The sequence below is a fragment of the Micropterus dolomieu genome, linkage group LG15 (assembly GCF_021292245.1).
Source record: "Micropterus dolomieu isolate WLL.071019.BEF.003 ecotype Adirondacks linkage group LG15, ASM2129224v1, whole genome shotgun sequence".
In the NCBI taxonomy this organism is placed as follows: Eukaryota; Metazoa; Chordata; class Actinopteri; order Centrarchiformes; family Centrarchidae; genus Micropterus; species Micropterus dolomieu.
The window spans coordinates 23,968,314-23,978,854 of record NC_060164.1 but is presented as its reverse complement, the minus strand read 5'-3'; positions in this window follow the sequence as shown (position 1 = coordinate 23,978,854).

The following is a 10,541-nucleotide window of genomic DNA, read 5'->3' as shown; positions in this document are numbered from 1 at the left end:
CAAGCAGACATGGGGCAGAGAGAATAACCAATAAGACAGAAACACACATGTACAATGAACAAGAACTCAAAAGGAGAACACAGAGCTAAAGTACAAAGGAGACTAGACCCAAAATAATGTAGACAAGGAACCTGAAGTAAATACTAAAACAAGAACCAAGGTGCAGGAAGAAGAACTAAGATGAGAGAGAAGACAGTGACTAAGAAACTAAAAACGAAAGAACCAAAATAATAAACTAGATTACAAAACTCCAAACCAAGACAATATCAAATAAACACCGGAAAAACAGTACAAAAACAATACAGTACATCAGCACCTACCCATTGTGGATTGTATGACGAGTAAGCATACTCAATAACTAAGTAAAGCTCCTGTTCAAAGAAGAAAAACTGCTTCAAAATTTCTTTGAAATAAAATTTCTCATCATTGATTAGCCTGCTTCAGTTCTCAAACAGTCTTTAAAGGTCCAGAGAAAAGCAACTACTGCACATAAGTGTTGTCTCATCCAAACAAAAGATTATGTCATTACACAAATATCTCACAAACTATAACTCAGCACTTTCCAGCTGACAGAGGAAGTGTGTAACAAAAATAGTAAGTATGCTTCCTGAGGAAGGCAGTAATCGTGTGATACACTGTACTGTGACTTATAGTAACCCCAAGTTCAGCTTACTCACGTCAACTTCCTCTATGTGTTTTACCTTCAATACCAACTCACTTTATATTAGACATTTACAGTATGTTGGTTTGTAAAAATATATATTTTATCATAGCTGATCTTAAAACCATATGAGATGACTCTGATAACATGCAGCTGTGTTGTGTGGCCTTGTATTGAAAATTTATTTATTTTATCATAAAGTTAACCAGGGCAGAGAGTGGTTTTGTCATGATCCTGGTTTGTGCACATCTGTGTTTATTATTTTGGCCTTGTCGGATATGTTTCGTGTGTTTGGACGGTGCGTTTTCGGTTGTTTTTGTTTGTTCTCCACCCCTCCTTTTAAGTGTGTGCGCTTTAAGTTTGATCATTAAGTCTTAAGAACTGTGTCTGCTCAGCTCCGTGTCTTGCATTTGGGTTCTCAGCCGGGTTCCACACAAAACCCAGCAGGTTTAAATGAAGCATGCAAGTGAAATTAATGAAAAACTGGCTTGAGTTTACAATGTCGGGCAAACATCCGGTCAGTCAGCCCACCACTTTGGTCCATACTGAAATATATCAGTAACTATTGGATGGATTCCTATTTTGTATATGGTGCCCAGGGGGTGAATCTTAAAGACTTCACTGATCTTCCAAATTTTATCTAGCGCCACCAGCAGCTGGTCAAAGTTTGAACTTATCCATTGATCATTGCATCTAACTAGATGGATTGCCTCAAAAGTCTGTTCAGCCAGAGGATGAAGACTTTTCCTATAGTGCCACTATAAGGTTCACATTTGTGGTTTTATCTATCAGATCCATTGCTTTGAAATTTGATACGGGCATCCATGTCTCTTTTAGGATGAAATCATTTGACTCCCTGACCTTTCCTCTACTGGCATTATCAGGTACGATTTTTAATTTGTCCCTTTTATGACCAAAAAACTACAAAACAATGTGGGACACTGTAACGTGTCTGTCAATCACAGTATTGTGTTTTGGCATCTGATCCCTCAAACATATTCATTCACCTGTTACTCAAACTAGGCTTCCTGGTTCATATTTCAAATCTCATCAGCACCTAAATCACCTGCAATGTTTTAACACTGTTATAACATGTATTCTTGTTTATCAATTAAAGTCACTGCAACACTTTAGCTATAAAGCTCTTTCAAAACCTTTTAAACTTCTATTAAAACTCTTTAGCAAGTCACCAACTACACCAATACTTGTCAATGCTAAATGTGCAGTCATGTGCAGTTAATGTTTGTAATCTAGCCTTGTTATGTTTATGTTGTAGGACATGAGGTTAAACTACGAGAGTTTCACCTCAATGTTTTTGCTAAAGATCGTATCAGAGCATTTGTTTTCTTCCTTTCTTCTTCTGCTGAATCAATCACAGCATGTGAATGTTTTGATATATCTGAACACAGACCGATAACAAAACAGTCTGATAGGTATGCAACTAGAAAGTTGACACACAACTTGCCTCTTTAACTTATGATAGGTCATTTCCGTGAATGTGGAGTAATGAGTTGACGGTAAATTCAACACATGGAGGGCTGCTTATTTTATTAAACTTAATTTATTGTTTGTTTGTATTTTACAGTTAGTCCAAAAAATTTAAACTGCAGGAGACATTTTAGGAATTTTGTATTTCTCCAGAAAAAGCTCTTCGCTCTTGATCTGTGTTTACTACTTTTATTGTTATCTTACAGTAAGAGAAAATGTAAGGCACTGGTGTCAGGTTACTGTACAGTTGTGGAGGAGCTGTAATGGAATAAGCAGTGAGCCTTTCCTGTGTAACAACTGAGGTGTACAGCTGATTAGCAGCAGAAGTATACACTGGAGTGCGAGGTCCAAACAAACAAACGCAGATGACAGGCAGGATTGGCAAACCACAAGAAATGACAATGTCGCACAACCAGACCATGAACAAAATGCAAAACACAGCTCAGCACAAACACATCTGCATGACTCACTTCCTATCACAAGACTCCTCACACCATGTGTGTACACCGGTTTTCACTGGTTGAGAGAAATCATCAGATAACAGAACATACCTCCGTTGTTGTAAAACAGTAAAAATAAAAGCACTTTCACTTGTTTTCAAATATTAGCAGTTTAATCTTTCTTTGATAAAAAAGCAAATGATAGAGCTAAAACAGAGTCTTGATACAGTGATGCTAACAGGAAGTGTTAAAAGTACAGTGTAAAAATACAAGTTTCATAAGGCAATTAACAGATGGGCTTATGCTACGAGATTTAGGCCTAAAAGACAAGAGGCACTCACAAGTTAAAGCAACCCAATACATACATATATATATATATATATATATATATATCCAAAATACATTATCATAAATACACAGTAAGATTAAAACTCCAAATAGGAATGACTGACTTTATGTCTAGGTAAGAGGGGTGGTGGTGATGCTACAGGACACTGAAAGCGCACACACTGGTGCTCCATTACAAGTCTAATAGCTTCCACAGCTAAGGTGAGTGAATCTGGAGCCTATATCATGAAGCAATTAGTGGGTTAGCCAGCTATGTTTAAGGTTTAACTCAGAGGTTCCTGTCTGTTTTTTGTATATATTTCCTATATATTTCCTATATATTATATATATATATATATATATATTCATGCAAGCTTACAGTAAATTGACAAGTAATAAAGAGTAATAGATATTAGATAAATATTTTTATATCAGAACAATCACTTTGCTTTTCTAGACTTTCATTGTGTCCACTCTATTAAAACAGGGCTTCAAACAAACAGAAATACCATTTAGCAAACTAAGCGCATTTTAATTAATAGGATTCCTGACAGTGTCAATGGCTTTTATGACACATCACACTACAGTCACCTACGCTCAGATAAAAATGCTGAAAATAAATAGTTTACTAACTGAATCCACATACTGTCAATTTGCTTAGTTCTTAAACCCCACATTTTGGTCAGGTAGAGCTCTAAGACATCAACTTCTTTTCTTCTCCTTCTGCTTTCTCAGCAGAAACATCATTATTAATAGCTTTTTATGCGTCACATATTCATACCAAGATATATATAATAATTCTTACTTTTTATATGTGAATATTATTTCTAGTGCTTCTAAAGCTTGTGTGATTATTAATGCTGTTGAACACTATCGCTATCATTTGCTGCTGCCACTATAAAGTATCAGTCTCTTCTCATATAATCTCAAATACTCCAACTAATAGAACATGTTGATAACCAGCTTTGTGACACCAGTTATGTAGAGTCAGCAACGTTAGGCTCAATGAAGTTTTTTAACTTGGTTTCCGATACAGGCCCTAGGTTAAATTTACTGCATTGCTACTGGGCATTGGTCCTCAAAGTGCACACACTGGTGCCGCAGTGAGTCTGTCAGCTTCCACAGCCTCAAGACTACTGGCTGTGCAACTATTATCATGGATTGAAATAGCGTTTGTGCTTTGTTTGCAAGCCAAATGTTATACTGGACAAAAATGCTGCTTTGAATATTAAATTAAAGCAGAGATGGGCCTTGCTGTTGTAAAAGTGCAAAAGTCAAATGCTTTTCTATGAGTAACATGAACTTGTTGATCTGGATGTTTGTGTTTTAAAGGAGTAGTAAACTATTGGAATATGAAAAAAATAGGAAAAGGAAGGAAATTTGAGGGACACAGAAAAAAATCTTAAAACTATTTCTCACTAAACATGACACTAATAAAGTATTTGGCCAAACTGCCAGGCGAGGCAGAGTTAGTCTCCAATACCCAACCATACCGGTTTCATGGTATACTGTGGTATAAAAATTGACAGTTATCATACCACCATCTATGGTATTAAATTGTACCTTATTAATGTTATTAATGTTTATAACTGTTTACATTCCTCAAGGGTCATTGTAACAGATAATAATTATAATTCTGTAATACCGTATTCCATGAAACCGTGATATTTTCTGAGACAGTTATTCTACCGTAAAAATCACATCGTTGCAAGTGTTTTTGGTTTCAGCTGAAATGTGAACAGAATAAAGAATTAATTTAATATAGAAAAATAAAGCTTATAGTGGCAAGATTATTGGCATACTGTATCTCAATATCTGTCATACTGTCTCATGTTTGCTTAAGTCCAAACTGACTGAACCACACAGTACATAGTTTCATAAATCACATTGATGTACACTTGATTTTCATGTACTGATAATATTCATGGATAGCTGAAGATAATTATATGAAATTAAGTGTTTCCTTGGCATGTTCACATGATGGTAGTACTGGATGATGAGTGGCGTGGATTGTCGAAACCTTATATAAAACTAATTAGCTATGTTAATAGTTATTTTGCCATCTAAAACCCAATCCTTTATCAGAGCAACATAAAGTTAACTAACAGTAGAAATGTATAAGGCCAATAAGAGGGGGATAATGTAATAATGACACAAGTGCACTGCTACTAGCAAATGTGAAGGAAACACTGCAACAAGCTTATAATTTCCAGTATGAATATGCAATAATACAGTACAATTAGCTTTTCTACATACGCTCTACCTCCTCATCGGCCACGTTCTTCACACCAGCGTAGTCTTTTTTTCTGCATCTTCATACCCACAAAAACAACAATAGAGCATTAAAAAAATGTCAGATGAGGGCAATGAGTGTCATGTTTTATAATGACATGATTAATACCTGTACATGCAGCACAGGTAAGTCACAAGTCCCACCAAAAGGATGATGACAACAGCCACAGTAACAGCAACCCAGTGGTAGGAAATACCACTTGGTCGTAGGGAAATACCTGTCGAGAGCACAGATTGATTGACAGTTAATCCAGCAACAGACAACATTTTATTTTTACCTCAAAAGTCCAAAAGTTCAAATAATGTGATAAGGCATGTATAGCCAGCATATTAAAGGCCACCAAAACGATTTTTGCATAATTTCAATGGAAACGTATACAACAATTTGCTTCTGTCCTTTACTGCCTTATCTTTGACTGATGTTCAGTAGTGTCTCTTTAAGACAATACTGACTATAAATGAAAGCATAGATTCTTTTTCTCCGGGAAAATTAAACTGTAACCCTTAAAGTGAGAGGGTCAAAAATAGGTTTGTCCCTACCTCCACCACTCTGAGGCCCAACATCTCCACTGCAGGTGGCTGTAAAATAAAATTTAAATTAAATAAAAGGTATTCTTACATCAGAACATTGGGTAAATAAAAACAGCCATATAACTTCAAAATAAATAAAGGGTTTCAATGTTAGTGAAAATAAATATACTATAAAACACCCCTCACATATGAAGTAAAGTCTGACAGGTAATGATACTCACTGATGCAGTTTGCCTCACGGGGTTCCCCCTAAGCAGAAAGAACAGAGGAGTAATGTGGTAATATTATTAGTATTTCATTAGCTCTAAGTTTCAGTGATCTTCTCATCACACATAACAAGTATAATTATGACTGCAACAGTTTATCTTGTGTAATTCTGTTACAACTATCTAACTGTACAATTAATCAAAATATTATCTAAATCGCAACATGGCCAAGTGCAATATCCAAATCACAGAAGCTGCAACTTATGTGGTGAAAGTAAAACGCATGGCAAAATAGCATTTTAATTAAGTACAAACCAACAGACGGCAGACAGATTAGACAGAAGTTAAACTCTATAACTTTAGTTTAACTGCTTATTATGACGTTAGCTCTCCTCCACTGATAAACGCGGCATTAGCTTTGTGGCTAATTTAGCAACGGGTAGCATTAGCTGCTGTAAGCGATGTTAGAGAATATTTAGAAGTGATGAACTACGGAGAAATGATAGGTATGATGATTAGTATATCAGAATACGCTACCTCTGAAATCTTAGCTCTTCTTCTGATACAAGAAAACATGTATTTATAGGGAGAGATCCCAAGAAATGTCACATTGTCATGATTGTATTAGTTTTTTTACAGTGAAAATGAATATCGTGATGCAAAAATGATCATTCACACTCATCGTGAATATGGTAAACCATAATATATTGCAATGTGAACGTTTTTTTTACCATATCATGTAGCCCATTATACAGTTCAATTTCTTATCTCGACATAAAATTTTCCATTTGTTGGTCACTGTGTTGTAAAGTTTATGTTTTATGTCAACTGTTTAATACCTCAGAGATGCAGTCTCTCACGTAGTTAATTTGCTCTGAGCAGCCCTCGATAAGAAGAGTCCTGATGTTCTTCATCACCACCATCTTACTTTTGCTGTCATGATTTGCCAGTGTGTGGTTCTTCAGTGAACATATGAAAGACAATAAAATAACAGCTTTACAAACTACTTAAAATTGATGGTAAACAGGCACATATCTCAACATCATCAAAACAAGCAGGTGTATGTACATAAGTGAATTTGTATTTGTAAACCTCACGACTACTGCTTCTGGTGTGTGTGATATTTTGTACTGTTTAACATATTAGGGCACATATGTCACTGAACTAAGCAATTCTGGCTTTTCTAACTTACAGTGCTGTTGGTCCACCAGTAATGACAGTTGGTCGCAATAAAGTCTGACACTCTATAATGTGTCTGTCCAGCATCCTGGGTGACAGTGCATGGAACATCCTGTGCACAGCATAGCAGAAGAAATCCAACTGGGGGAAAAGACAAATATATATTATCAAAAGCATGATTCTTGGCCAACCAACACACCTTCTAGGTATTCCCCTTTCGTTTTACGTGATAATCTTCCTCGGGGATCCCCACACACGTCAGGACTCCTCCGACGTTCTTCCGACCAGGTTCCCGACACTCTTAACACACTTCACACGAAGGGAGAATCTACTAAGATCATCTGTAGAACCATCAAGTTAATCGGGACATAGCTAGGATTGTCGTAAGGGGGGAAATCAGACCAAAATCAGCCCGATTATCTTTTGGTGTGTACCCAGCATAAGACTCTCTCACACACACAAACAGTGTTCGAGGAAATCCGCAGTGTGGCTAAAAGAAAGCACGTGGCTCAACAATAAAAACATTTACTCCTAAATGAATAAAATAAATGTGATAATATATCTGAATAATTAAAAAGATTTTCTGACCCTGCCTTCTAGCCTAATGATGGTATAGGCTACTCCGTCATCGTGGATGTGTTATTACAAACGATAACTTTTCGGTAGTGAAGTAAAAATGCGCGTTGTGTTGATGAGCTGTCTATGATGCACTCTCCCCGATGATGCAATAAACCACACGCCAAACGGAAAGAATGTCACTCTTATTAGTATACAGGCTTCGGTCTATGTGCTTTCAGTTATTGAATAAAAGAGTAGGCTACATTACTTACAGGAGCTCCACAGGTAAATGCCACGCATCATCCTCCCTGAAGAGACGCGTACAGCGGTCATGACTCCCGTCTGCTCCTGTCGATCAAACGGTCATCGTTCATCTCGTTGCTCGCCACTGGATTTCCCCTTAATTTCTCTTGTAATCACCTGATCCTTGCAGGAGGAGGGAATGCTGAAATGAGAAAGTCCATCTGATGTAATTTAGGCTGGTGTTTGCTGCCACTTACAGGCAGAACTAAGATTTAGTTATGTGTCTGCATACTGTATCATATACCATCCTCCCCTAAAGTGCTAAGGAATTTCACCTTTTTTTTGTTGTGTAAATAAATTGAAGTATTAAATAAATAAATTATCTGCTATAACCTACATAGCTGGATGACAAGACTGATATCAGTTCTTATCTGCATCAGTTTATTTGTTTATACCTATAACAATAATAATCTTTTTTGAGAGTAGTGGAAGGTTTTAAACACAACACTGATGTATCATCTGTGCTTACATATCAGTATTATATGCATGCTAGCCTATATTGTTATCCCCTCCTGCCCAACTTCACTTGTCAGCAAATAGTTGCTTATTTACACACACATAGAGAACAATATTATAGTTCATTAGGAGTTGTGTTTGTGTCCACCTGAGGAATTTAAGTCCAAACGTTTTTGGTATATACCAGCTCCTGGATATCTGAATCTTCAGCTGCTAATGCACCCCTGTTCACCAGCTAGTCTTTGCGTCTGCCTGCTGCTTGCTGCCTAGTACTGTTATTGTAAAGAAAACTGTGTTTTAAAGTCTTGCACTAATTTCTTTATTTGACACACTGCCAGGTGCAGATCAGTGTGAGCTTTAATGCAAATCCATTCATTTAATTAATAAAAAAAACAATACCAGATTAATTAAAACATGTTGTATAGCCATCCTGTGTTCTCAAGTAAACCATGCTCTATTTATTTATCTCTCCATCATAGGGGGGTGCTGAGGATAAAGTTTAAGTCTTGCACTAACATTAAAGGTACCCTGTGGAGTTTTTAATCACTATTAGCGCTAAGGAGCAATGCTTTAAGATGTCACCCCCAGTGGTGGCTTGTCAATAGAGGGCGCCGCCCCCATCAAAATTCCAGAAATACACATGTATATAAAAATTAAATAAAAATGAAATAGTTTTACTTATACGATTTGTGGTAGTAAAGAGCCTCAGATTTTAATAAAAACTGGCTTTAATCGGTGAACTATTTTCTATGTTTTTCATTATTTCATGCTGTTTCATGGGCGAGGGACGCCGGACAAATGGATGTCTATCTGAGTCCTTAAATTTTCAGGCAGCATGTGTCTTTAAGCTGGTCTCTAATTGGTTTCTTAAAGATTCTCCTCCGGACGCAGGTCGCTGCGTCCCTGGCAAATCAGAATTGGATACATGTTATTTTATCCAATCTGATTGATTGGTTCTTGTCACCTGTCATTCTTGGCCACTACTGTACTGCGAGTGTGCGGGCGACACCGTCACTTCGACTCTGCCAAAACCTTACTAGGCTGATCAGTGATAACTTTCATATAGATAAATGGCAGCATTTAAACCAAATTCTGTCATTGATTGACAAAAAAACCTTTCACAAGGCGTTCGCTGGAAGAAAAATAAATAAATAAAGGATCTCGGACCTGACCAACCCGATTTACAAATCCAGCAGCAGGCCAGTGACAGAGGATGAAGCTACACCCGAAGCTTTACCCGCGCTTGTTATGAGAAATGGAGGTGGCTAGCTGGATGTGATGTTAGCAATGCCCTTTTTTGCTTTCCCTGTCTTTTATTTCAAAGTGTCGGCACTGAAGTTTTGTGGACAACAACGGGTGTAAGAGACCTCAAACATTTATCTGAAAAATGCAAACATGATGACAGTAGCCGCATCTTGATAATAGCATGAAACTAATGTTTTTGGGCAGAGTTAGCATTGCTGAACAACTTGATGAAGGCTACAGGATTGGCATTAGAAGGCACAACGAAGAGGTGACAAAAAATCGTCACATACTGTCCAGGATAATAGACTGTGTGAAATTTTGTGGAGCCTTTGAGTTGGCTTTACTTGGCCATGATGAGAGTGAGAGCTCAGATAATCCCGGTATATTTCGCGGGTTGGTGGATTTTGTTGCCTCTCTTGATGGAGCATTGAAAGAGCACCTTGACAGTGCTACTGTATTTAAGGGAACGTCAAAAACTATACAGAACGAGCTACTGGACTGTATGTTGTCTGTCCAGACAAGTGATGAACTGTAAAATAAGAACCCAAAGTATATCAGTCTGTGATTCCTTAACTCATATTATTATGTAGTATTCAACTAGTCTATATACTGCATAATAGAATTCCTGAAATTCAGTTATGGCTTTTGGTTTAGTGTGCCACCCCGGGATTTTCAGTGGCCCCGTCTGGCCACCCCTGAGAAAATATTCTGGGGTTCGATCCCCAGTTCCTCAAGACACCCCAAGACACTCAAATTGTTCCCAGTAAGCATGGTAACTCGATGCCAAAGGTGTGTGGGTGTGTGAACGAGCCACTTTGAAAAAAGCTTCGGATAAAATAGCTATATAATTGTCAT